Source organism: Triticum urartu, chromosome 1A (assembly GCF_056163025.1).
Source record: "Triticum urartu cultivar PI428250 chromosome 1A, HENAU_Tu73, whole genome shotgun sequence".
Lineage (NCBI taxonomy): Eukaryota > Viridiplantae > Streptophyta > Magnoliopsida > Poales > Poaceae > Triticum > Triticum urartu.
The window spans coordinates 94,097,395-94,123,083 of record NC_141873.1 but is presented as its reverse complement, the minus strand read 5'-3'; the positions used below and the strand labels follow the sequence as shown (position 1 = coordinate 94,123,083).

General features: G+C 42.9%; 1 pseudogene across 1 annotated transcript; it reads right to left on the bottom strand.

Annotated features, from left to right (window-relative positions):
• Window positions 1–10,242: 10,242 nt before the first annotated feature.
• Window positions 10,243–14,475, bottom strand: LOC147990207 (uncharacterized; annotated as a pseudogene). The gene is made up of 3 exons (XR_015603708.1): window positions 11,833–14,475; window positions 11,663–11,750; window positions 10,243–11,574 (listed from the first exon to the last, which is right to left on the bottom strand). The product of XR_015603708.1 is annotated as an uncharacterized LOC147990207 (transcript).
• Between the last annotated feature and the right edge of the window lie 11,214 nt (window positions 14,476–25,689).

Below are 25,689 nucleotides of genomic sequence, written 5' to 3'. Positions count from 1 at the left end.
AGCATGACCTGGACCACGTTGACAAGCTTGATTTTCTTGCTTATCATATTTCTTACGCAGTTCTGGAGTCCGGTCAGCTGCATCGATGAACCCCAAGATAGGCCCTTGTCTTTCCAGGAGGTGAGCCGCGTGGGGATGCCGGATCGAAATTCGGGGGCTGCCACCCAATTGGTGTCGCGCGGTTCGTTGATGTAGAACCACCCCGATTGCCACCCCTTCACTGTCTCCACATAGGAGCCTTCAAGCCAGGTGACGTTGGGAATTTTTCCCACCATGGCGCCTCCGCACTCCGCTTGCTGGCCGAGCACCACCTTTGGTTTAACGTTGAAGGTTTTCAGCCACATGCCGAAGTGGGGCTTGATGCGAAGGAAGGCCTCGCACACGACGATAAACGTCGAGATGTTGAGGATGAAATTTGGGGCCAGATCGTGGAAGTCCAGTACGTAGTAGAACATGAGCCCGCGAACAAAGGGGTGGAGGGGAGATCCTAGCCCGTGGACGAAATGGGTGAGGAATACAACCCTTTCGTAGGGTTTGGGGTTAGGGACGATCTGCCCCTCGTCTGGGAGCCGGTGCGCGATGTCTGCGGCCAGGTATCCGGCTTCCCGGAGCTTCGTAATGTTCTCCTCCGTAACGAAGGAGACGATCCACTTGCCTCCTGCTTCGGACATGTTTGGAGTGGATTTACAGAGAAAATGCGAACTTGGTCACTGGAGCTTGCTACCTCTTGAGCACTGCGTTGGTTTTCCCCGAAGAGGAAGGGATGATGCAGCAAAGTAGTGTAAGTATTTCCCTCAGTTTTTGAGAACCAAGGTATCAATCCAGTAGGAGGCTATGTGTGAGTCCCTCGTACTTGCACAAAACAAATAAATCCTCGCAACCAACGCGAATAGGGGTTGTCAATCCCTACACGGCCACTTACGAGAGTGAGATCTGATAGATATGATAAGATAATATTTTTGGCACTTTTGTGATAAAGATGCAAAGTAAAATAAAGGCAAAGGAAATAACTAAGTAGTAGGAGATTAATATGATAAAGATAGACCCGGGGGCCATAGGTTTCACTAGTGGCTTGTCTCGAGAGCATAAGTATTCTACGGTGGGTGAACAAATTACTGTTGAGCAATTGACAGAGTTGAGCATAGTTATGAGAATATCTAGGTATGATCATGTATATAGGCATCACGTCCGAGACAAGTAGACCGACTCCTGCCTGCATCTACTACTATTACTCCACTCATCGACCGCTATCCAGCATGCATCTAGAGTATTAAGTTAAAAACAGAGTAACGCTTTAAGCAAGATGACATGATGTAGAGGGATAGACTCATGTAATATTATGAAAACCCCATCTTGTTATCCTCGATGGCAACAATACAATACGTGCCCTGGTGCCCCTACTGTCACTGAGAAAGGACACCGCAAGATTGAAGCCAAAGCTAAGCACTTCTCCCATTGCAAGAGAGATCAATCTAGTAGGCCAAACCAAACCGATAATTCGAAGATACTTGCAAAGATAACCAATCATACATAAAAGAATTCAGAGAATATTCAAATATTATTCATAGATAGACTTGATCATAAACCGGCAATTCATCGGTCTCAACAAACACACCACAAAAAGAAGATTGCATCGAATAGTTCTCCACAAGAGAGGGGGAGAACATTGTATTGAGATCCAAAAAGAGAGAAGAAGCCATCTAGCTAATAACTATGGACCCGTAGGTCTAAGGTAAACTACTCACACTTCATCGGAGAGGCTATGGTGTTGATGTAGAAGCCCTCCGTGATCGATGCCCCCTCCGGCGGAGCTCTGGAACAGGCCCCAAGATGGGATCTTGTGGATACAGAAAGTTGCAGCGGAGGAATTAGGTTTTTGGCTCCGTATCTGATCGTTTGGGGGTACGTAGGTATATATAGGAGGAAGGAGTGCGTCGGTGGAGCAAAAGGGGGCCCACGAGGGTGGAGGGCGCGCCTAGGGGGGGTAGGCGCGCCCCCTACCTCGTGGCCTCCTCTTTTGTGTCTTGACATAGGTTCCAAGTCTCTCGGGTCTTGTTTGTTGAGAAAATCACGTTCCCGAAGGTTTCATTCCGTTTGGACTCCGTTTGATATTCCTTTTCTTTGAAACCCTAAAACAGGCAAAAAACAGCAATTCTGGGCTGGGCCTCCGGTTAATAGGTTAGTCCCAAAAATAATATAGAAGTGGATAATAAAGCCCAATAATGTCCAAAACAGTAGATAATATAGCATGGAGAAATCAAAAATTATAGATACGTTGGAGACGTATCAAGCATCCCCAAGCATAATTCCTGCTCGTCCTCAAGTAGGTAAATGATAAAAACAGATTTTTTGATGCGGAGTGCTACTTGGCATAATTTTTAATGTAATTCTTCTTAATTGTGGTATGAATATTCAGATCCGAAATATTCAAGACAAAAGTTTAATATTGACATAAAAATAATAATACTTCAAGCATACGAACAAAGCAATTATGTCTTCTCAAAATAACATGGCCAAAGAAAGTTATCCCTACAAAATCATATAGTCTAGCTATGCTCCATCTTCACCACACAATATATTTAAATCATGCACAACCCCGATGACAAGCCAATCAATTGTTTCATACTTTTGACATTCTCAAAACTTTTTCAATTTTCACGCAATACATGAGCGTGAGCCATGAACATAGCACTATAGGTGGAATAGAACGGTGGTTGTGGAGAAGACAAAAAGGGGAAGATAGTCTCACATCAACTAGGCGTATCAACGGGCTATGGAGATGCCCATCAATAGATATCAATGTGAGTGAGTAGGGATTGCCATGCAACGGATGCACTAGAGCTATAAGTATATGAAAGCTCAAAAAGAAACTAAGTGGGTGTGCATCCAACTTGCTTGCTCATGAAGACCTAGGGCGATTTGAGGAAGCCCATCATTGGAATATACAAGCCAAGTTCTATAATGAAAAATTCCCACTAGTATATGAAAGTGATCACATGAGAGACTCCCTACTATGAATATCATGGTGCTACTTTGAAGCACAAGTGTGGGAAAAGGATAGTAACATTGTCCCTTCTCTCTTTTTCTCCCATTTTTTTATTTGGGCCTTTTCTCTTTTTTATGGCCTCTTTTCTTTCTCCCCTTTTTCCGTCCGGAGTCTCATCCCGACTTGTGGGGGGAATCATAGTCTCCATCATCCTTTCCTCACTGGGACAATGCTCTAATAATGATGATCATCACACTTTTATTTTTCTTACAACTCAACAATTACAACTTGATACTTAGCACAAAATATGACTCTATATGAATGCCTCCGGCGGTGTACCGGGATATGCAATGACATGAGTGACATGTATGAAAGAATTACGAATGGTGGCTTTGCCACAAATATGATGTCGACTACATGATCATGCTAAGAAATATGACAATGATGGAGTGTGCCATAATAAACGGAACGGTGGAAAGTTGCATGGTAATATATCTCAGAATGGCTATGGAAATGCCATAATAGGTAGGTATGGTGGCTGTTTTGAGGAAGGTATATGGTGGGTGTATGATACCGGCGAAAGGTGCGCGGTATTAGAGAGGCTAGCAAACGTGGAAGGGCGAGAGTGCGTATAATCCATGGACTCAACATTAGTCATAAAGAACTCATATAATTATTGCAAAAATCTACAAGTTATCAAAGAAAAGTATTACGCGCATGCTCCTAGGGGGTAGATTGGTAGGAAAAGACCATCGCTCGTCCCCGACCGCCACTCATAAGGAAGACAATCAAAAAATAAACCATGCTCCGACTTCATCACATAACGGTTCACCATACGTGCATGCTACGGGAATCACAAACTTTAACACAAGTATTCTTCAAATTCACAACTACTCAACTAGCACAACTTTAATATCACCATCTTCATATCTCAAAACAATTATCAAGCATCGAACTTCTCATAGTATTCAACACACTCATAAGAAAGTTTTATTGTTATTGTATACCAAGCATATTAGGATTTTAATAAAATTACCATGCTATATAAGACTCTCAAAATAATCTAAGTGAAGCATGAGAGATCAATAGTTTCTATAAAACAAATCCACCACCATGCTCTAAAACATATAAGTGAAGTACTAGAGCAAAACTACATAACTCAAAACATATAAGTGAAGCACATAGAGTATTCTAACAAATTCCTAATCATGTATGGCTCTCTCAAAAGTTGTGTACAGAAAGGATGATTGTGGTAAACTAACAAATAAAGACTCAAATCATACAAGACGCTCCAAGCAAAACACATATCATGTGGCGAATAAAAATATAGCTCCAAGTAAAGTTACCGATAGAAGTAGACGAAAGAGGGGATGCCTTCTGGGGCATCCCCAAGCTTTGGCTTTTAGGTGTCCTTAGATTATCTTGGGGGTGCCATGGGCATCCCCAAGCTTAGTCTCTTGCCACTCCTTGTTCCATAATCTATCAAATATTTACCCAAAACTTGAAAACTTCACAACACAAAACTTAAAGTAGAAAATCTCATGAGCTCCGTTAGCGAAAGAAAACAAAATACCACTTCAAGGTACTGTAATGAACTCGTTATTTATTTATATTGGTGTTATACCTACTGTATTCCAACTTCTCTATGGTTTATAAACTATTTTACTAGCCATAGATTCATCAAAATAAGCAAACAACACACGAAAAACAGAATCTGTCAAAAAAAGAACAGTCTGTAGTAATCTGTAGCTAGCGCAAGATCTGGAACCCCAAAAATTCTAAAATAAATTTCTGGACGTGAGGAATTTATCTATTAATCATCTGCAAAAATAATTAACTAAATAACACTTTTCAAATAAAAATGACAGCAGTTCTCGTGAGCGCTAAAGTTTCTGTTTTTTACAGCAAGTGTAAGAAGACTTTCCCCAAGTCTTCCCAACGGTTCTACTTGGCACAAACACTAATTAAACACAAAAAACACAACCAAAACAGAGGCTAGATAAATTATTTATTACTAAACAGGAGCAAAAACCAAGGAATAAAAATAAAATTGGGTTGCCTCCCAACAAGCGCTATCGTTTAACGCCCCTAGCTAGGCATAACAAGCAAGGATAGATCTAGGTATTGCCATCTTTGGTAGGTGTCAGTGTCAAAACCGGCGGATCTCGGGTAGGGGGTCCCGAACTGTGCGTCTAAGGCGGATGGTAATAGGAGGCAGGGGACAAGATGTTTTACCCAGGTTCGGGCCCTCTTGAAGGACGTAAAACCCTACGTCCTGCTTGATTTATTCTTGATGATATGGGTATTACAAGAGTTTTCATCTACCACGAGATCAGAGAGGCTAAACCCTAGAAGATAGCCTATGGTATGATTGTATGTTGTCCTACAGACTAAAACCCTCCGGTTTATATAAACACTAGAGGGGGCTAGGGTTACACAAGGTCGGTTACAAAGGAGGAGATATCCATATCCGTACTGCCTAGCTTGCCCTCCATGCCAAGTAGAGTCCTATCTGGACACGGGACGAAGTCTTCAATCTTGTATCTTCATAGTCCAACAGTCCGGGCAAAGGATATAGTCTGGCTGTCCGGAGACCCCCTAATCCAGGACTCCCTTAGTAGCCCCTAAACCGGGCTTCAATGACGATGAGTCTGGCGCGCAGTGTTGTCTTCGGCATTGCAAGGCGGGTTCTTCCTCCGAACACATCAAAGAAGAGTTTGAATACCATGATAGTGTCCGACCCTGCAAAATAAATTCCATGTACCACCATAGAGAGAATAATATTTCCACAAATCTTAATCTACTGACACGCTTTGGCAACATGACATCAGGCCATGGCTCAGTGATTATTCGAACCGTTTTTCTTCAACCAGCTCCACACATAACGCGAGGCGGTTTCTTGACACGTCTTGTCAAAGCAGAGATCGTGTTCCCCTAATTATGGGATTCTCATTCATACGGTTGTGGGTAACCCAACCGTGCCTAGGACTCCTAGATTTTAGGCAAGTCCCAAACGACCACTAGGAGGACGCTTCACTACAGGGAAAACGGTCTATTGCAATGAATTTTTTTGTTGCAATAAGTAACAAACTGTTGCAATAAGTAACAAACTGTTGCAATATGTATCTATCGCAACAAAGTAGAAATTGTTGCCAAGCGTCGCAATAAACTCCGTGGCAATAGGATAATGCAACATTTTTTGGTATTGTGGCAACATGGAATGGTATCGCAACGATTTTTCTCGTGGCATTTGAATTATATTGCCATGAGCCCCGCCGTTGCGGCACACACATATGGCCACAAAATATTCTTTGTGGCAATAACCTAGCGCAACGAATGAGATTTCATGGCAAGACCCTCTCGCAACGACATAATTTTGTGGCAACACACTTGTTGCAACGACCAAGGATTTGTAGCAAAAACTTATTGCAACATGCAAATTTTGTGGTGATACATTATCGCAACAGGCAGGTTTCGTGGCAATATATTTTTGCGGCGGGTGTAATTCCATGGTGATAACCTATTGCATGTATTATATATTACACTAATAATGATCCAAGCACCATTTACAAGTACAGAACAATGCTCACATGTTGATAATGGTAGAAGAAAATCATGAGTACATGTACAATGCATTCATTCATTCATTAACAAGTTCAAGAATAAAACATCCAAGTCAGATACATGTTCTACAAAGTCTGAAAGGAAATCTAAATATTCAAACAAACAAGATACATATGACTTCATCTAGTCAACAAGCATTTTTCAAGACATCACTTTTCTTCACTTCACGTAGAAAAACCGTCCTACAAGGCGCCTCCTAAACTGGTAATAAATCGTGTTGGGATCTTTCTTCTTCATTTAGAGAAAACCATCCTATAAGGCAAAAATAAAATTTGAAGCTTATAGTTAGTTAAGACAGTAAAGACAAATACACAATAAAAATGATTATAAATAAGGGTTGATGATTCAACATGGGATGGATTCCATATTTATAATCCATATCAAGAATGTACTGTAATATTTATTCATTAGCACTTCTGACATATTACTATGGCTACTTCTGTACAGTCATTTAGCAAGAAAAGATACGTGTTGTTTACACAGATACAAGGTCTATAAATAGATGATTAGCGAGCAGCGAATACAAAAGTTTCTATTCTAACATGAATGACCGAATTTCAATGAAATACATCAGGTTTCCTCGTTGAGGGCATTCACGAAAGAAGATATTTGCCTCTTTTTATTTGTGGCACATAAACATTAATATCTCAAAGTAGGCAGAGAACTAAAGGGTTGATCATGCTACTTGAGAAAGTAATCATGCCTTTTTTCTATGTAAACATACTAATGAAAAGCAGAAAGGGTAATCCGTACACCAATGCATGGATAACATGAGTTCCACCAGTTTATACTTGCATGTAATCTGCTGGTTGTTCCACGTATAGGCTATTGCACGTATAGAAGAAAAGGTTGGCATGCTTATTATGTTTCTCAACTTAGTATTTCACTTAATAATTAGCATGTGTGGTAGAAACACATGCAAACCAAGGCACAAGTTTTTCTTTGTTTTACTTGCATTTTCCTGAATCAACTATTTTCTTCTCCTCTTCATGACTGATCATGTAGTAAAAGTCTAAAAATTATCCTATCAGTGATTTATCACTTGATATGAGTTTACCCAGAAATGTACCATGTTGCTGAAATCTATTTTCTCCAGCCTAGTATAAGTTTAGAAGTTGTTTACTGGGGCTGCACTACTTTGGTGGATGCCTTCGAGGTACAGATTCTTTTTTGCCTTGTCTTTTGTGTTGTGTTCAGTTTCAGATGGTATAGTTCAGCATGTACATGCTTCAATGGAAACTAGATCTCATAATTTTGTCAAATACCTTATCACTTGGAGGACGACGATGGTGTTTAGCTGCTTGCATAAGCTGGTGTTGAGTAATCATGCTCGAATTTTTAAACAGAGAACTTGACCGATTTCCAGTTCCGTTTCTTGGAGCATCCCTTGCTTGGGAAAACTGCATTGAATAGATAACTCACAAGATTTACTTTTCTCCATAGAACATAATTGTACTAAATTGAAAGCTTTTGTATTACCTGATGTGCGTCTTCCTGTCGAGTTCCCAATATCTGCTCAACATCCGACCTCGTTGATTGCCTAACCTCATTCATAATATCATGCATCATTGCTTGCTTAGCCTCCTCAAGTTCTCTCTGCCTTGCTACGTGTTCCTCCTCAAGCTGTTTTTCCCTGGCAACTCGCTCTTCTTCTCGTTCTCTTTGCCTCTCTGCCTGTTGTTCAACAATTGCCTCCTTAAGTCATGAACCTCGAGGGTTAGCTCAGCATTTTGCCTCTGGATTTCAGAATGTAGTCTTTCAGAACCGCTAGGCGGCTTAGCCATGTATCCTCGGCCACAAGGCTTCAATGATGTACTTTCCATAGTAGATCTGTAGCTATTCTGGAAAATATTGTTTTGCTCTTCACTTGAAATTGGACCACCAATCTCTCCTTCTTTCTCCCTAATCTGGCTGCGTGCATTGTCCTACACCACATAAAGATAGCATACTTAAGTTGTTAAGAATGTTAATATGATATTGCACAACATAAGTAATGTAACAAGCTAGATTTCTTTGTTTGAAAATGTTTCTCACATAAACAGTCTGTGATTCTTCATTAGACCATGATCCATTTCGTGTATGAGTGATCTGCCAAAGTTGTGGAATAGTTGGTTCCTTCCCAGTCTCCTCGTCCCTCTATAAGTATAGAGATATGTCAAATAGAGAACCTTGAAATTTGACCGTACAAAGGTGCATTACATCTACTCTTTTGAGTACCTTCTCATAGCTAATCTGCGAGTACGATTTTGAACCAGCTATATGCCTCGCCTTTTGCTTCTAGCGATTTTCTGTATTTTTTCGGCTAAGCTCCTGCCACACAAAATATAATGAGAGGCATGTTGTAACTAATACAGTTTACTTACTACACCTAAGAGGCATGTTGTAACTAATACAATTTACTTACTACACCTAGTAATGTACACAGAAGTAACCTAGAATTTTAAATCAGTGCCCAAATAATTGATCATATAATCCCACTCCTCTGGAGTTACATCCTCGGGTTTATTGGCCCTTCTTTGAGCATCAGTACTGTATGCTTTGTATGTTGAATGCAAAGTTGACCGCCATCCTCTATAGCGCTCTCTAGCAATTGTTAGTATTTTTCCCTTCGTAGAATATGTGTCCTCCAAATCCCACTTAGCCTAAAAAGGAATGATGACAGGAGTCTGTTATTTATAAATAGATATTGGAGAGGCTATGAAAAATGCTGAAGTACAAACTTATACTTACAATGACATCAGCTACGATTGAATCCTTCACAGAAGAATCAATGGCAGACCACTTGTTCACACCAATGAGTGGTGCCTTCCTTTTCATGTAAACCACCACGTCATCCACAAACATACGATAGTTCTCTCCGATAGAACCTCCCAATGTTTTGGAAAATTCAATGTGAAGCTTTGAGGAACCATTGGCGAATCGCTTCTTGGTGACCTTGATTCCTTTGAGGACACCTCGCCCCTTCTTCTTTTGACCACCACTTTCTGTCGATTAAAATCCCAGAAAAGCAACTCTGTTTTTAAATTGCCATGCAGTCATAAGGAGAAAAGTCAACAGTAATGCTGGAAATTGTACCTATATCCGCTTCTGTACGACGTCGGCGTGTGTGCGACGACCAATTGGACTGGTCTGTGGGGCTTTCCGTAGCGTTACTTTGTTGTACAGTATTTGTCATGTCATTTGCTGGATTCAAGCCATTGTACAATTAATTGATCTAGTAGTATATATTTGAGGTTAGGCTGTGGATAAGAACTATGTATAACATGTACCTGATGTTGGTTGTCTGCTCTGTTGATTCTTGTACGCAATGATGGTATCATCCCTTGACGATGATATAGAGCCTCCTGTCACTGTATCAAAAAAATATATACTTCTCAACAATACTGTACCCATGCTAGCTACAAATGTAGTGGCTGGGTATTTGTATTATTGTTAGTACGCTCCTATGAGAAGGTTTTGGTCACAAGAGCTAGAAAAGATATTTCAAAGTTACAATAATGGCATACTCAAACATGATTGTAGAACTATGAATTACGAGAATATTTCAAGCTAGTACATACCCCTTCGTGTTTGAGTGTTGTCTTGCCCTGAGGATAAAGTTGGAGCCCCATTCAGATAATATGATGTATCAATTCCTGCATGCATTTTCACAAAGTGTGATGGCAAATTTATTATGTAGTTCTTAACTCGTACTTACTTTTGTAGTTCTTACAAATTTATTATGTTTGCTCCTAGGAACCAAATGCAAGATGTAGTGGGGATGGACATAGTATTTGTGATCATGAGACAATAATCAAGAAATTGAGGGTTGAGAGGCCATCATTTAAGGAAAAGTACATATTGCCAGGGGCTTACAATATTAGTTGTTTGCAATTGCTAAAGTAAATGTACATAGTTCAGATTACCAGATTCTTGCTGAGTAGTTTGTCGATTCTGGTGTGCCAAGATGGTATCTTCTCTTGATGCCATTGCATATCCTAAACAAATGCATGACAAAAGGTAGGAAGGGGATAATCAATTAAGAAAAAGATGGTAGTAAAAATAGCAACATGTCTAAACAATGCAATGTGTAAAAACAGAGTTATGATATTGAAATTTCTCATCACATTAACATAATATAACACCAAGCAACAGGGACAGATCTATTTCTCTCTATATTATAGAAAACTTAATCCTAATGTTCTACACAAAAAACTCATCATCATCAGATTCGTCGAGTACTAAATGAGGAACATGGCCATCATTTATGTATGTCTCATCATCATCATAGCTATCACTATCAGATTCAAGCTCATCATCTCCGGGATCAACTTTGGGTATCTTCGGAATATCTGAAGCATCACCACTCGCACCTTCCATGCCAGATCTAGACCAACTTTCGACATCCCCTTCTATGTCTGGCACATTTGTATCTCCAACTACAATATCAAATAAGTCAGCATCAGCTCCGGTTCCATCGTCATCATTTCCTACGGATGGCATGGCATATAGGTCTCGCGGCTTCAATCTAACAATAGAAGCCCAATTTATCTTCTTGACATCTCTCACATAGAACACTTGTTTTTCTTGAATGCCTAGTATGTAGGGATCATCCCTATATCGAAGTCGGGTAGTATCTACATCGATATAGCCATAATCATCCTTCTTGTAGCCCGTGTTTGATTTTTATTGGCAAAGGGCACATCAAACCAGTCACATTGAAATAGCACTACCTCCTTTTTCGAGGGAAAATCTACACAAATAATTTTCTTGATCACACCAAACCAATCAAGGTTGCCAGATCGAGCATCACCCCTAACAACAACACCGCTGTTTTGGGTATTCAAATCTCTTTCTACACTATCATTTCTAAAGAAAAACCCATTGATGAAGGTGCGATTATAAACACGAGCTCGAGGGTCAGGTCCTCTAGATAGGGCATACAAAAGATCATTGACTTTCCCTTCTTTGTGAAGTGCCTGGATCTGTATTAACACGTGCAAATTATTAGAAAGAGCCACAACTATTTTTATTAACACGAGCATAAGTAATTACTATGTACTATGTTCTTACACGCCTCTCGAACCAATCTACAAACTCGTCTCTGTGCCGTTTCTGGACACCGCGAGCACCAGCCCTTGTAAGCTCATCCAGATGCTCACTATAACAAAAGTGTTGAGTAGGTTCAGAACAGTGCACGTGTACCATGAAGAAAAAAAAATAAAAAATAAAAACATCCTTACTCTGTCCATGAGTTGGATTACTCGCAGTTTGTTATTATGTAGTGCCTAATTTGCTTCATCTCTGCCTTAGAAAGTGTTTCAAATGTGAAACCTTTCTTTGAGTGATCAATTGTGCCCAATACACTAAGTCTAGCTGGTCCTTCATCTCTAGCTGCAGCTTCATGACGCTCTGGCCGGTTAAGCTTGGTATCAATGTTACCAAAAAAACGGCTACAAAATGTTAGACACTCTTCAGCTATGTAACCCTCGACAATTGAACCTTCTGGGTGAGCTTTGTTCCGCACATATCCTTTAAGTGTGCGCAAATACCTTTCCACGGGATACATGCATCGGTAAGCAACAGGTCCACCTAATCGAGCTTCTTCAGCAAGGTGAATAGGAAGGTGCATCATGATATCAAAAAACTGGGGTGGAAGGATCATCTCAAGTCGACAGAGAGTTTCTGGAATTGTACGACTCAACTTTGCTAGCTCTTCAGGATTTAATTCCTTGGAATAAATCGCAGCAAAGAATAGGCTTAGCTCGAGGAATGGGACAACAAATTTCTTGGGCAGTATATTGCGTACCCAAATGGGAAGAAGTTTCTGAAAGAGGACATGGCAGTCATGAGTTTTGAGCCCAGACACCTTACAACCTTCGAGGTCCACACATCTTTTTAGGTTTCATGCATAACCATCGGGCATCCTTACACCATGCAAAAACTTGCATAGCATTTTCTTCTCATCCTTGGTCAAATTATAGCAAGCTAGATTTAAAGTATACTTTCCATTACTGACATTTGGATGCAGATCCTTCCTTATCTTTAAGTGCTGCAAATCAAGACGGGCCTTCAGAGTATCCTTTGATTTACCATCCATATCAAGCAGTGTCCCTAAAAAGCTGTCACAGATGTTCTTCTCAATGTGCATTACATCCAAATTATGCCTAATAAGCAAGTTCTTCCAATAAGGGAGATCAAAAAATATACTCTTCTTCCTCCAATTATGCCACTTATTATCATCATCACGCTTCCTCTTTCTAGTTTTCCTAAAGGTTTCCTGCTCAAAACTTGCATGTTGTTGTACCACGTCATTGCCCGAGAGTGGCACCGGAGAATCTCTATTTTCTGTCTCGTTATTGAAGCAACTCTTGTTTCTACGCCACTTGTGGTCACGACTTAGAAAACGGCGATGACCCATGTAACAGTACTTGCACCCATATTTCAACCATAAATGGTCTGTGTGCATGTGGCAATATGGGCATGCTAGTTTTCCTTTTGTGCTCCAACCAGATAGCATTGCATAAGCTGGGAAATCATTAATTGTCCACATGAGGGCTGCATGCATCTGAAATTTCTTCTTCATTGTGGCATCATATGTGTCAGCACCAACATACCATAGATCTTTGAGCTCATCTATCAAAGGCTGTAGATATACATCGATGTTATTTCCTGGTGACTTTTTTCCAGGAATTATCATCGACATTAACCAATATGGTTGTTTCAAACACAACCAAGGAGGCAAGTTATATGGAATTAGAATCACTGACCAACAAGAGTATGACACATTCATTATCCCATATGGGTTGAACCCATCAGATGAAAGCCCAAGCCTTACATTCCGTGCATCCAAAGAGAATCCTTTAGAATAAATGTTATCAAAATGCTTCCATGCCAAAGAATCTGCAGGGTGCCGCATTATACCATCATCCACACGGTCGTCCTTATGCCATCTCATATATGATGATGTAGCCTCGGTCATAAATAGACGTTGTAGCCGTGGAGTAAGTGGGAAATATCTTAGAACTTTAAGGGCCACTTGCTTCTTCCCTTTATGGTTTGTCCTCTCGACATCTGATTCATCGGCGGCGGCAGCTTTCCATCTACATTCCTTACAGGTCGGACAGTAATGCATGTCAGCATACTCTTTCCGGAATAGCACACAATCATTAATGCAAGCATGTATCTTTTGGTAGTCAAGCCCAAGATCCCGGATTATCTTCTGAACTTTCTCGAGAGAATTTGGAATACAATGACCTTTTGGAAGCGCTTCTGTGAACAATTGAAGTACTGCCTCACATGCCCTGTTGCTCAACCCAAACAAGCACTTTATCTGGTAGAGTCTCACAATGAAAGAAAGCTTTGTGAGCTCCTTGCAACCAGGGTACAACTCCTTTTCAGCATCCTTCAACAAAGCAAAGAAAGCCTTGGCACATCCACCTGCCTCTTCGTTACTTCTACCTTCTGCAGACCCTTCTGGGATATTACCATCATCATGCAACATCTCTTCACTAGTACGTTCACCTGTGGTTTTGCTACTTTCTGGCTCGGTGCTACGTATGAGAGTGTTGAGCAAATCACGAACTGCAAAGTCATCACCTCTCACCCCTTCACCTTCAGATCCTTCAGCTGTACTTTCATCATCTGAATCCTCTCCATGGTATTTCCAGCAAGTATAACTGGGATCCATCCCATTCATGAGCAGGTCAAGGTGTACTTCGTCCCTTTCCTTGTAAATAGCATTGAGACATCTTCTACATGGGCATAAAGCGGTTGATCTTCCAGGACTACCATCAAAAGCCAAATCTAAAAATTCCTTAATGCCACTCTGCCACTCCGCGGAATCCCTATTCATATCCATCCAACTCCTATCTCGAGCCATCTTGCTGATTTTAAACTAGAAAATTAGATAAAGGATTTACACACTTGTCAGGAAAGTGAATCTGAAATATAGAAATAGTATGTAGTATAATAGAACAGAATAGTAGTCCATTTAGGACATGAGCTATTTTTCTCAAAATAATACAGATAACTTTTGAGCCTCATAGATACTCGTACTACATGAAATTTGGCATAGTAGTTATATTTGTTTATAGAATAGGATTACAACATATGCATATTAGGTATTAGCAAAACAAGAGAACACAGTACTGAATGTAAGTTATTTCATTCAAACTGAGAAAAAGATGAAAATTTGAGAATGTTGACATAACCCAAACAAACCTTATCAAATTTAACATTAAACGCTATGCATATAGGTATTAGCAAAACGAGAAAATATGTGTACTGAAAGTAACTTATTTCATTCAGACTGAATAAAAAAATGAAAATTTGAGAATATTGACATAACAGAAACAAACCTTCTCACAGGTCGTCCTTGACGCAACAAAGAACTGGCTTCTTCCTTATCCTGACTTCGACCTTTCCTGCATACAATTTTTCTAAGGATGAGTAAAAGGTGAACCATAATACAATGTAATACCATTTGCTGCATACAAGAATTATGTATCAGCTTTTATGTGAGCCCAAATCTGACGAGATAACTCAATAAATTTTGGTATGGGAATAATGTTATGAAATCCAAAGCAAGGCTGGGTATGCAAAGAACACAATGGAACGAAGCCTCATAACTAAAAACTAGACAGAAAAAATACTAAATGCATAGGTACATGGCATTAAACAATTGTTTGATAACTACATTTACTATAACTAAAAGAGAAAATTTAACTGGGGAGCATTGGGTGAAGGTCTCAATCGGAATTAGATCATATCCAGTGCCACTTCCTGATCAAAGCTTGAAGACTATTTTTGGGGGTTAAATCCATATTCATGTTTACCTTTCACTCTAGCAGGCTATCAACAATTTTACCTGAAGCCTGTGGTTGCCCACTAGAGGAGCAAAAGTGTGTATCGCTAGCGGCAGGTGTGAGTGCGTTTGCCTCTGTCAGGGATGAGGGGACGAGAGAGAGAAGAGTCAGTTAAACAAAACGGTGGAGCTTTTGCTGAAGCTCCGGTTTGAGGGAACAAGAAGCCAGATGAAGATGGCCAACTGGCTATTCTTGCTACAGGCCACAAGGCACTATATGATGACATGGTCCCTGCATTTGATGTACTTGGGAAAAAGTGTTGAAAGGCAGAGCCGATTCAGGCTAAAGAGGGATTGACGGCTGAATGTTTAAAACTACATGCCATGGGCATGCATATATTCTTGTAGTTCGTCCAACCATGTGGCTTATCATCGTACAATTAATATGTGCATTCAAAGGTTGATGCCTGATTGTGCTGTATGATGTAGCTACAAGTTTTGAATAAAAGAAAAAAAAATACCTGACGGAACAGAGGCATACAGTAGAAGAGAGGAAAACAGAGCAGATGAGACCGGAATAGTTGTAGATCTGGAAAGCACGCCACGGGCTGTCCACGGGAGCGGCGGCAATCCCACCCTTCCGACAGGTCGCGGCCATCCGGCGACGCGACATGGCGAGCCCCAGTGCGTTGGTGACCGCCGGCCCTGAAGTTGATCTGGTCGGTGCCGCGCGGCAAGCCCTGGTCCGGAGGCGACCTCCAGCGTGACGCCGACCGTCGGCCCTGAAGCTGCTCCTGTCGGAGCCGCACGGCAAGCCCTAGCGCCGAGGCAACCGTTTTCCCTGAGCTGCTCCCGCCGGCACAGCTAGCTGTGGTGCAGCGGCCATCAACCTATTCCCTCCGACGTGCGCAAGAGGCAGCAGCGCTACTCACAGTCCCTGCGGCGCGCGGCCCTCCCTCCCCATCTTAATTGGAAGCAGTGAAAATTCCCCTTTGTGCAGGTGAGAGGGTCATGGCTCCCAGGTAGATGGGATGAAGATTAGGCGACGACGGCGACTAGCAGGGAGAAGGTCAAGTGGGGCACCCCATCACGGGAACAAGAGAGAGGTAGAGAAAGGAATTACCGATGTACGCATAAGAATCTTCTCGTCAACCAATGCCGCGAAGTCGCCGATCTCGTCTACAAACGCCGTGAAGCTGCCATGACGGAGAGAAGTAAACCTGATTTCCTAATAGGGTGAAATCAGATTATAGTCCTGTTTAATCCAGATTGAAAGTAGTTATAAGGAGTTCGTGGAGCACCTCACCGTATCCGTGCGGGAAAAGTAATTTTTGCCGGGAACGAGAAGGTCTCTTCGTGGGAAATAAAGCAACCGGCTAAAAATTTTGGTGGGAAACAAGAAGGCAACCGGTGTGGAGTGGGGGAAGTAAAAATATTGCCACGATATATAAATTGTGGTAATAGCAATACTTAATGCAACGTTATTTTTTTTGTTGCCATAAGCCTAGATTTTTGCAACGATTTTTTGTTTGTCGCGATAAGGCTAGCCTTTTTGCAATGATCATGGCACTTATTGCAACAATAAAATAATGTTGCATTATGACGTGCTAGTCGCCACAAAAATGAAAATGTGGTGATAGAATGAGATTTTTGCAACGAAAATTATTTTTTGGCAATATTTCTGTTGCAATAGATGATTCGGTGTTCGGCCCCCCTTCCTGAGGGTTTGGACAATCCGGTACTGGAAAAGATGCTCGAGCTAGCACCTTGCCCGGAGCCCTCAAAGGAAGATAAAGGGCGGAATAATGAGGGCGGATGCGGGCCCCCATCACTACCAATTCCAACCGAGGGAATGAGCGCCTCCGTGAAGGAGGATAACCAAGGGGAAGAATCTGACCTTCTCTCGCTTCGGGGAAGGAAGAGGACTGCCTCTAAAGATCCGGAAACCAAGGCTTCCAAACGGGAGAAGAAGTCTCCATCAGAGGGTCCTACCTTGGAGGGTGCTTTTGCCGCACAAAGTCCGCGCAGGGATCAGCCCTCTAACGAGCCGTAAGTGATCAAAATATACTTAATAGTAAAGATATTCTACCTTACTTCTGAGGAAAAATGACCGAAGCGTTTATCTTGAATTTCGGATCTTAGCCCTTCTCAACAGAGCTCGTCTTCGGGGGATCTTCTTCCGGAGATGATGGAGAGCGAAACGCCTCCCCCGGACTCCCCCGCTCAAGAAGTGGGCGACCTTGAAGTGTCGTCAAGGAGGGCCTCCCCGGGTCCGGTGAGGCCAGAAGATAATCCTATGGTCATCCGAAGTCCCCGGTATCCGGCTCTTGAAGAGGGCAAACAAAAGAGTCTGACGCCGTCTAGTATGCGGTTGGACGCACTGAGGGATCTGCTAAGGCGGGCGACCATCTCGGAAGAACACCATACATTGATGGGTTCGGTGATGGAAAGGATTTCATCCGCCGAAAGCGGCCTGCATGACGCCTTTATGAGTCTACTAACGGGCTTTGAGGTACATAAAATGATATACCTTTGTAATAGTACCGCACATTTTTAGGTGTGCCCTGCGTAGATAGTAGCTCCTGAGACTCTGGTTGTCACCGAGAATGGTGGCAAGTAGAGGATCATAGTCCCAGGTAATAACCATACCGCTTTAATGTGCAGGTAGTGGAAGCTCCGGTGGCTAGCCGGACTCATGAGTTTGCTGAACTAAAGCGGCAACTGGATGCGGCGGATGCCGACATTGAGCTTGTTAACAAGAGGCTTGATGAGGCACAGGGTAAGTGATATTTTCTAGTGAATGTCACATAGTAAGAGCAGCGTGATGCCAGTATTTTTAATATTTTGTGACTGCAGATGGAGCTGCCACCGTGGAAACCCTTCGGGCGAAACTTTCCCGAGCCAAAGAACAAGCAAGGATTAGTAATGCGGCCACTTTAAAGGCGGCCGAAGAGCTAAGAGATGAGAAGGCCGCGCATTGCGAGAGCAAAGAGAAGATGGCCAAGATGGCCATAAAGTTAAAAGACACTGCTGACCGTTGCCAGTTCCTTGAAGAAGAAAACCGAGCGAAGGCAACGAACCTTGAAAAGGCCACGATGGCGACTAAAGACACCCGCTCTGCCATGAGAGCGAAGAAGGAGGAGCTGCGTGAAGACGGTGATATCGTGGCTGGGAAGCCCTTTTTGCTGCGGAGGAAGTTCGGAGATCCGTGGTATGCCCCTCTAGATCGGCCGTGGAGTTCGGCAGACGCATATCTGGATTTGACGGCGAGTGCAGTCGATGCGGCCGAATACTTCCGAGATCAAACAGATCGTGAAGTGGACAAGCTATTCTAGTCGCCGTTTAACGTTCCAGAGCGTCCGCTTCCACTAACTGATCAACTTGCCGAATGGGCCGAACTCAATAGATTGTCCGGACTTGCCATGAGGGCTGTCATAGATCATCTGTGGCCGGAAAAGCCGAAGCTGAACAGCTATTTCAGCTTAGTGCATCAGTTCCTTGGTGCGGTGCCGCACATAAATGCAATGAAGAGGTCGACGTGTATAGAAGGCTCGCGGATGGCCCTTGCCCGTGTCAAAGCATACTGGGCGGAGATGGATGCTAGCACTGTTGCGGCACAGGGTTCGGCCATAGGCCGAGTGGCTGCCGAGCACTATTTTGAAGAAGTTCTTGAGGTTGCTCGTTTGGTAGAGGCCCAGTGATCGAAGAATATTATGTTTGAATGACATGTATTCCCATTGTAAAAACAATGTTTTTATTGAGTTTATCAAGGCTGTTTTTATACTTGTGCCTGAAAGTATTGTGATGCCTCTTGTGCGGCCGTTTATGTATACATGTGTATAATCTGAAAGATTGCAGTCGTCGGCTTCAGCCCCCACGCATATAATGCGGGGGTGTTCGCAGAAGACGCGTATTCACACTTAATCCAACGTCTTGGTCCTAATAAGGAGGTGATGGCGCAGTGAACTAGGCAACCGGACTATAATGCTTTAACACTTTCACTTAGCCATAGGAGTTTGACAGTGGGGCTACTATATAGGCCCTGGTGGCTCCGCACTCATCAGAATTCGAGGTGCGTACTTGCCCGGCCGGGAAACGGCCCTTCGTTAAGGCGGAGGAATTCTAAGATTCCGATGGGTCATCGAGTGGTTGACCAGTCTCGCGCTATATCATGACAGTCAGTTTTTGGCTTTCTCTACTGAGGTGCTCGTCCGGATGAACCAGGGCACAATCGCAGTAGTTTTCCTGGTGCCGCCTTAGCCGATAGAGCGGAACGTAAGGTAGCAAAACACAGGAGCCGGCAAACCCAACATTTGACCAAAGACATGATTCGAAGCTGATGCATATAAGGCCAAACTCGCGACGCCGAACACTCCCTAAGGTATTCAGTCTTTATTGTGGGCCTGAACAGTGCCCTTTGTAAGAAGCCCCTGGTGTCTAGGTACGTGCATTGCTCTGAAGTGGCCACATGCCAAGACGTCAGCATCCTTCTCAATTGTACTGAGAATCCAAGGGATGTGTACCAATAAGAGACAGTAAAAAAGGTTGACGCAGGGTCTTAATCTAAAAAGAATCCTTGGAACGGGTCCCTGCTGCACGTCTACGCCTATGTCTCCGTTGTGCCGTATTCTGGTCGGGTGTAGCACGATGGTCATCTGTAAAAGAGAGGAACTTAGGTGAAAATTTGTTGTGCAAAAAAGTAGGTTTAAAGAAACCATGTACAGTTCAAGATGAGTAAAAATTGCCACTTGTCTGCACGCGTTGAGCCCCTTTTATTTGTAATAGGGGTGTGGTCATCAAAACCTGTATGAATTACATATAGCTGCGTCGGACTCGTCTAACCGTGTCTGTGGTCTTGACGACCTATCGAATGCTTTAGTTGGTGAGGCCGTTTTAGTGTGCGGCTGCCAAGGCAGCCACACTCTCTTCGGCGCGCAGGGATCGCTCAATATTTCCATTTACTGTAATGATGCCACGTGGACGGGGTATCTTAAGCAAGAGGGAAGCGTAATGCGGTATTGCGTTAAAGCGAGCGAAAGGTTCATGTCCAAGTAGTGCTTGATGGCCACTTTGGAACGGAGCAATGTGGAAGGTTAAATTTTCGCTACGGAAGCTGTCAGGGAAGCCGAATACAACTTCTAGTAGCAGGGAGCCCGTGCAATGAGCCCCTGGGCCTGGCATTACTCCTCTAAAGGTAGTGTTGCTGCGGCAAATTTTCGTTGGGTCTATCCCCATTTTGCGGATTGTGTCCTGATATATCAGGTTTAAGCTGCTGTCGCCGTCCATCAGGACTCGTGTGAAGTGGTATCCGTCAATTATTGGATCTAATACCAAGGCAGCCCATCCTGCACTTCGGATACTTGCTGAGTAATCCTGATGGTTGAAGGTGATTGGTTGAGACGGCCAGTGACAGAACTCTGCGGTGATAGGCCCTTTGGCATGTTTATTTGGGAATGCCGCTTTGCTTCTCCCCTTTATCACGTGTAACACGTTTACTGTTTTGACTTCGGGTGGAAATTTCTTCTGTTCCCCAGTGTTTTGCTTGCAAGGCTCATCCTCGTCTTCGCTTGGTGTATCCTGCCCCTTATGTTCGGCGTTGAGCTTGCCAGACTGCTTGAAGACCCAACATTCTCTGTGGGTATGATTTGCAGGTTTATCGGGGGTGCTATGGATCTGACATATTTGGTGCAGAATTTTGTTTAGGCTAGACAGTTCGTCTCGGGTGCCTTTAGAGGGTGGCTTTTGCTTACCTGGCTGAGAGCTTCTGAATCCAGCGTTTACCGCCGTGCTCTTCGGGCTATCTTCTTTATTCCGGCGCTTATTATTTTTGTTGCGTCATGATTTCCCGTTTCCATCTCTAACTTCGGATGTACTTGGGTCGCTGGTGTTGCATCAGGCTAGCCAGCTGTCCTCGCCCACGCAAAAGCGGGTCATGAGGATTGTTAATGCTGCCATTGTTCTCGGCTTTTCTTGGCCGAGGTGTCTGGCAAGCCATTCATCTCGGACGCTGTGTTTCAAAGCTGCCAAGGCTTCGGCGTCCAGACAGTCGACTATTTGGTTCTTTTTAGTAAGAAACCTTTTCGAAAGCTTTCGGGCTGACTCTCCGGGCTGTTGAGTTATATGACTTAAATCGTCCACATCCGGAGGTCGGACATAAGTCCCTTGAAAATTTGCCCGAAAATCGTCTTCGAGCTCTTCCCAGCTTCCAATGGAGCTTTCGGGGAGGCTTTTAAGCCAGTGCCGAGCTGGGCCTTTGAGTTTGAGTGGTGAATACTTAATGGCGTGGAGATCATCTCCTCGAGCCATATGGATATGGAGGATATAGTCCTCAATCCAGACCCCAGGGTCTGTTGTTCCGTCGTATGCCTCTATGTTTACGGGTTTGAATCCCTCTAGAAATTCATGGTCCAGCACCTCGTCGGAGAAACATAGGGGTGTGCGGCACCCCTGTATCTGGGTGTACCGCGTTGTTCGGATGTTTGTTGTGTTGCATCGTATGCTGGAGCGCGCTTGCATGGTCCATAGATGGATCTGGTTGCGCCGTCCTTTCGATGCGAGCCCTCGCGTGGATCGCGTATTGGCTTATGTGCGGTGTTGTTTGCCGCTCTGTGTTGGCCGTGAGGTCGTCTATCCGGCCAGATGGCCATTTCAATTTTTGGTTGCGGGGGATCTAAGGCCTCCTCATCGAATTCAGGTAGCAACTTCCGCTTCGGGTAGCTCTTGGTGGGGCGATTACTGCCGTACTTCGCTGCTGTGTTGAGTACTTTACTCCATCTGATTCTGAGTGTGTCTTGCGCAGCCTTGAGCCTTTGCTTCTGCTTTCTTAGACTCCTCACGGTGGCAATAAGCCTTTGACGGGCATTCTGTTGCTTCGGGTGATTGTCCGGTGTGATGTCATTCGGACTATTATCTTTGATAGAGTTGGGTTGTTCGGTTTGATTCTCCGTGTTGCCGTGGTCCGGCGATGGTTCACCCTGCTCTAACGCTGGGTCTATATGATTGTTGTTTCCGCCCAGGCGGGATTTGGAGCGGCGCTTACACCGCTGCTTTGACTGCTTCTCGAGGGGACAACCCTTCGTTGCGTCCTTCCGTTCCTCGTCGTCGTTTTCTTTTGGTGTGTCCACCATGTATACGTCATGTGATGAAGTGGGCGTCCAGTGCCCTGTGGGCAGTGGTTCCTGTTCGTCTCCTGCATCGTCGTCCATACCGCCGGTGTCTTCGGAGTCGAAGTCGAGCATGTCATTTAAGTCATCGACAGTGGCTACTAAGTGGGTGGTGGGTGGGTGGCGAATTTCTTCGTCATCCGCATCCCAATCCTGTCGGACATGGTTCATCTAGGATCCTCCTGATAAGGAGAAAGACCTTAATGAGTTCAGTATGTCTCCAAAGGGCGACTGCTGAAAAATATCCACGGAGCTAAACTCCATGATCGGCGCCCAATTGGATTCGTTAGGAACGAGCGCAGACGGTTCAGAGTCCGTGGCCGGAGAAGGATCCAGCAGTTTTACAACACGGCTCTCGTGAAGGGTAAGGTCGATATTCGGCTCGATCGCCGCTAAGGATACGGCCTCCGTGACGGGGTCTAACCACCCGTCCATGAATGGCGCAACTGGCTCCGAATTGAGTCTCGGAGCGGCTGTCGGTGCGATCTCCTGAATACGGTCCAATGGTAGAGCTAAATCGTACTCATCGTGACCGCGTGGCGCACAAGGTAGGGGCTCGAATCCGTCGAAGATCAAGTCTCCGCGGATATCGGCTATGTAATTTAAGCTTCCCAACCTGACCTGGTGGCCAGGGGCGTAACTTTCGATCTGCTCCAGATGGCCAAGTGAGTAGGCCCGCAGTGCGAAGCCGCCGAACACAAAGATCTGTCCGGGGAGAAAAGTCTTACCCTGGACTGCATCGCTATCGATGATAATAGGGGCCATCAAGCCTAACGGCGACGACATAGAGGAACTCTCAATGAAAGCACCAACGTCGGTGTCAAAACCGGCGGATCTCGGGTAGGGGGTCCCGAACTGTGCGTCTAAGGTGGATGGTAACAGGAGGCAGGGGACAAGATGTTTTACCCAGGTTCGGGCCCTCTTGAAGGAGGTAAAACCCTACGTCCTGCTTGATTTATTCTTGATGATATGGGTATTACAAGAGTTGATCTACCATGAGATCGGAGAGGCTAAACCCTAGAAGCTAGCCTATGGTATGATTGTATGTTATCCCACGGACTAAAACCCTCCGGTTTATATAGACACCGGAGGGGGCTAGGGTTACACAAGGTCGGTTACAAAGGAGGAGATATCCATATCCGTACTGCCTAGCTTGCGTTCCACGCCAAGTAGAGTCCTATCCGGACACGGGACGAAGTCTTCAATCTTGTATCTTCATAGTCCAACAGTCCGGCTGTCCGGAGACCCCCTAATCCAGGACTCCCTCAGTAGGCAATCCATAAGTGGCTCTCATAATAGATTCATAAGGTAATTTAATTTTATTTCTAGGAAAGTGTTCCATGCCTTTCCTTAATGGAAATTGGAATCTAATATTTCCTTCCTTCATATCAATAATTGCACCAATCGTTCTAAGGAAAGGTTTACCAAGAATAATAGGACATGAAGGATTGCAATCTATGTCAAGAACAATAAAATCTACGGGTACATAATTACTATTTGCAACAATAAGAACATCATTAATTCTTCCCATAGGTTTCTTAATAGTGGAATCCGCAAGGTGCAAGTTTAAAGAGCAATCATCAAAATCACGGAAACCTAATAAATCACACAAAGTCTTTGGAATTGTGGAAACACTAGCACCCAAATCACATAAAGCATAGCATTCATGATCTTTAATTTCAATTTTAATAGTTGGTTCCCACTCATCATAAAGCTTTCTAGGGATAGAAACTTCCAATTCAAGTTTTTCTTCATAAGATTGCATCAAGGCATCAACGATATGTTTAGTAAACGCTTTATTTTGACTATAAGCATGAGGAGAATTTAGCACAGATTGTAACAAGGAAATACAATCAATCAAAGAGCAATTTTCATGGTTAAATTCCTTGAAATCCATAATAGTGGGTTTAGCAACATCTAGGGTTTTAATTTCTTCAATCCCACTTTTATCAATTTTAGCATCAAGATCAAAAAATTCTGAATTGTTGGAATGCCTTCTAGGTAAAGGTGGATCATATTTAGTCCCATCATTATCAAGATTCATATTGCAAAACAAAGATTTAATAGGGTACACATTAATAACTTTTAGATCTTCATCTTTATTTTCATAGGAACTAGAAGAACACGCTCTTATAAAGGCATCTTTCTTAGCACGCATCCTAGCAGTTCTTTCTTTGCACTCATCAATGGAAATTCTAATGGCTTTGAGAGACTCATTGACATCATGCTTAGGTGGAATAGATCTAAGTTTCAAAGAATCAACATCAAGAGTAATTCTATCAACGTTCCTAGCCAAATCATCAATCTTAAGCAATTTTTCTTCAATCAAAGCATTGAAATTCTTTTGTGAAGTAATAAATTATTTCATATTAGATTCAAAATCAGAGGGCATCTTATTATAATTTCCATAATAATTGTTGTAGGAATTACCATAATTATTAGAGGGATTACTAGGATAAGGCATAGGGTTGAAATTTCCTCTATACACGTTGTTACCAAAATTGTTCCTACCAAAAAAATTCACATCCATAGATTCATTATTATTCTCAATCAAAGTAGACAAGGGCATATCATTAGGATTAGAAGAAACACTCTTATTAGCAAATAATTTCATAAGTTCATCCATCTTTCCACTCAAAACATTAATTTCTTCTATCGCATGCACCTTTTTATTAGTAGATCTTTCAGTATGCCATTGATAATAATTAACCATAATATTATCTAGGAGTTTAGTAGCTTATCCCAAAGTGATTTCCATAAAAGTGCCTCCCGCAGCTGAAACTAAAAGATTTCTAGAAGCAAAATTCAATCCGGCATAGAATTTTTGTATAATCATCCACAAATTTAAACCATGAGTAGGGTAATTACGTATCATGAGTTTCATTCTCTCCCAAGCTTGTGCAACATGTTCATGATCAAGTTGCTTAAAATTCATAATGTCATTTCTAAGAGAGATGATCTTAGCGGGAGGAAAATACTTAGAGATGAAAGCATCTTTGCACTTATTCCATGAATCAATACTATTTTTAGGCAAAGACGAAAACCAAGCTTTAGCACGATCTCTAAGCGAAAAAGGAAATAGCTTCAATTTAACAATATCATTATCCACATCTTTCTTCTTTTGCATGTCA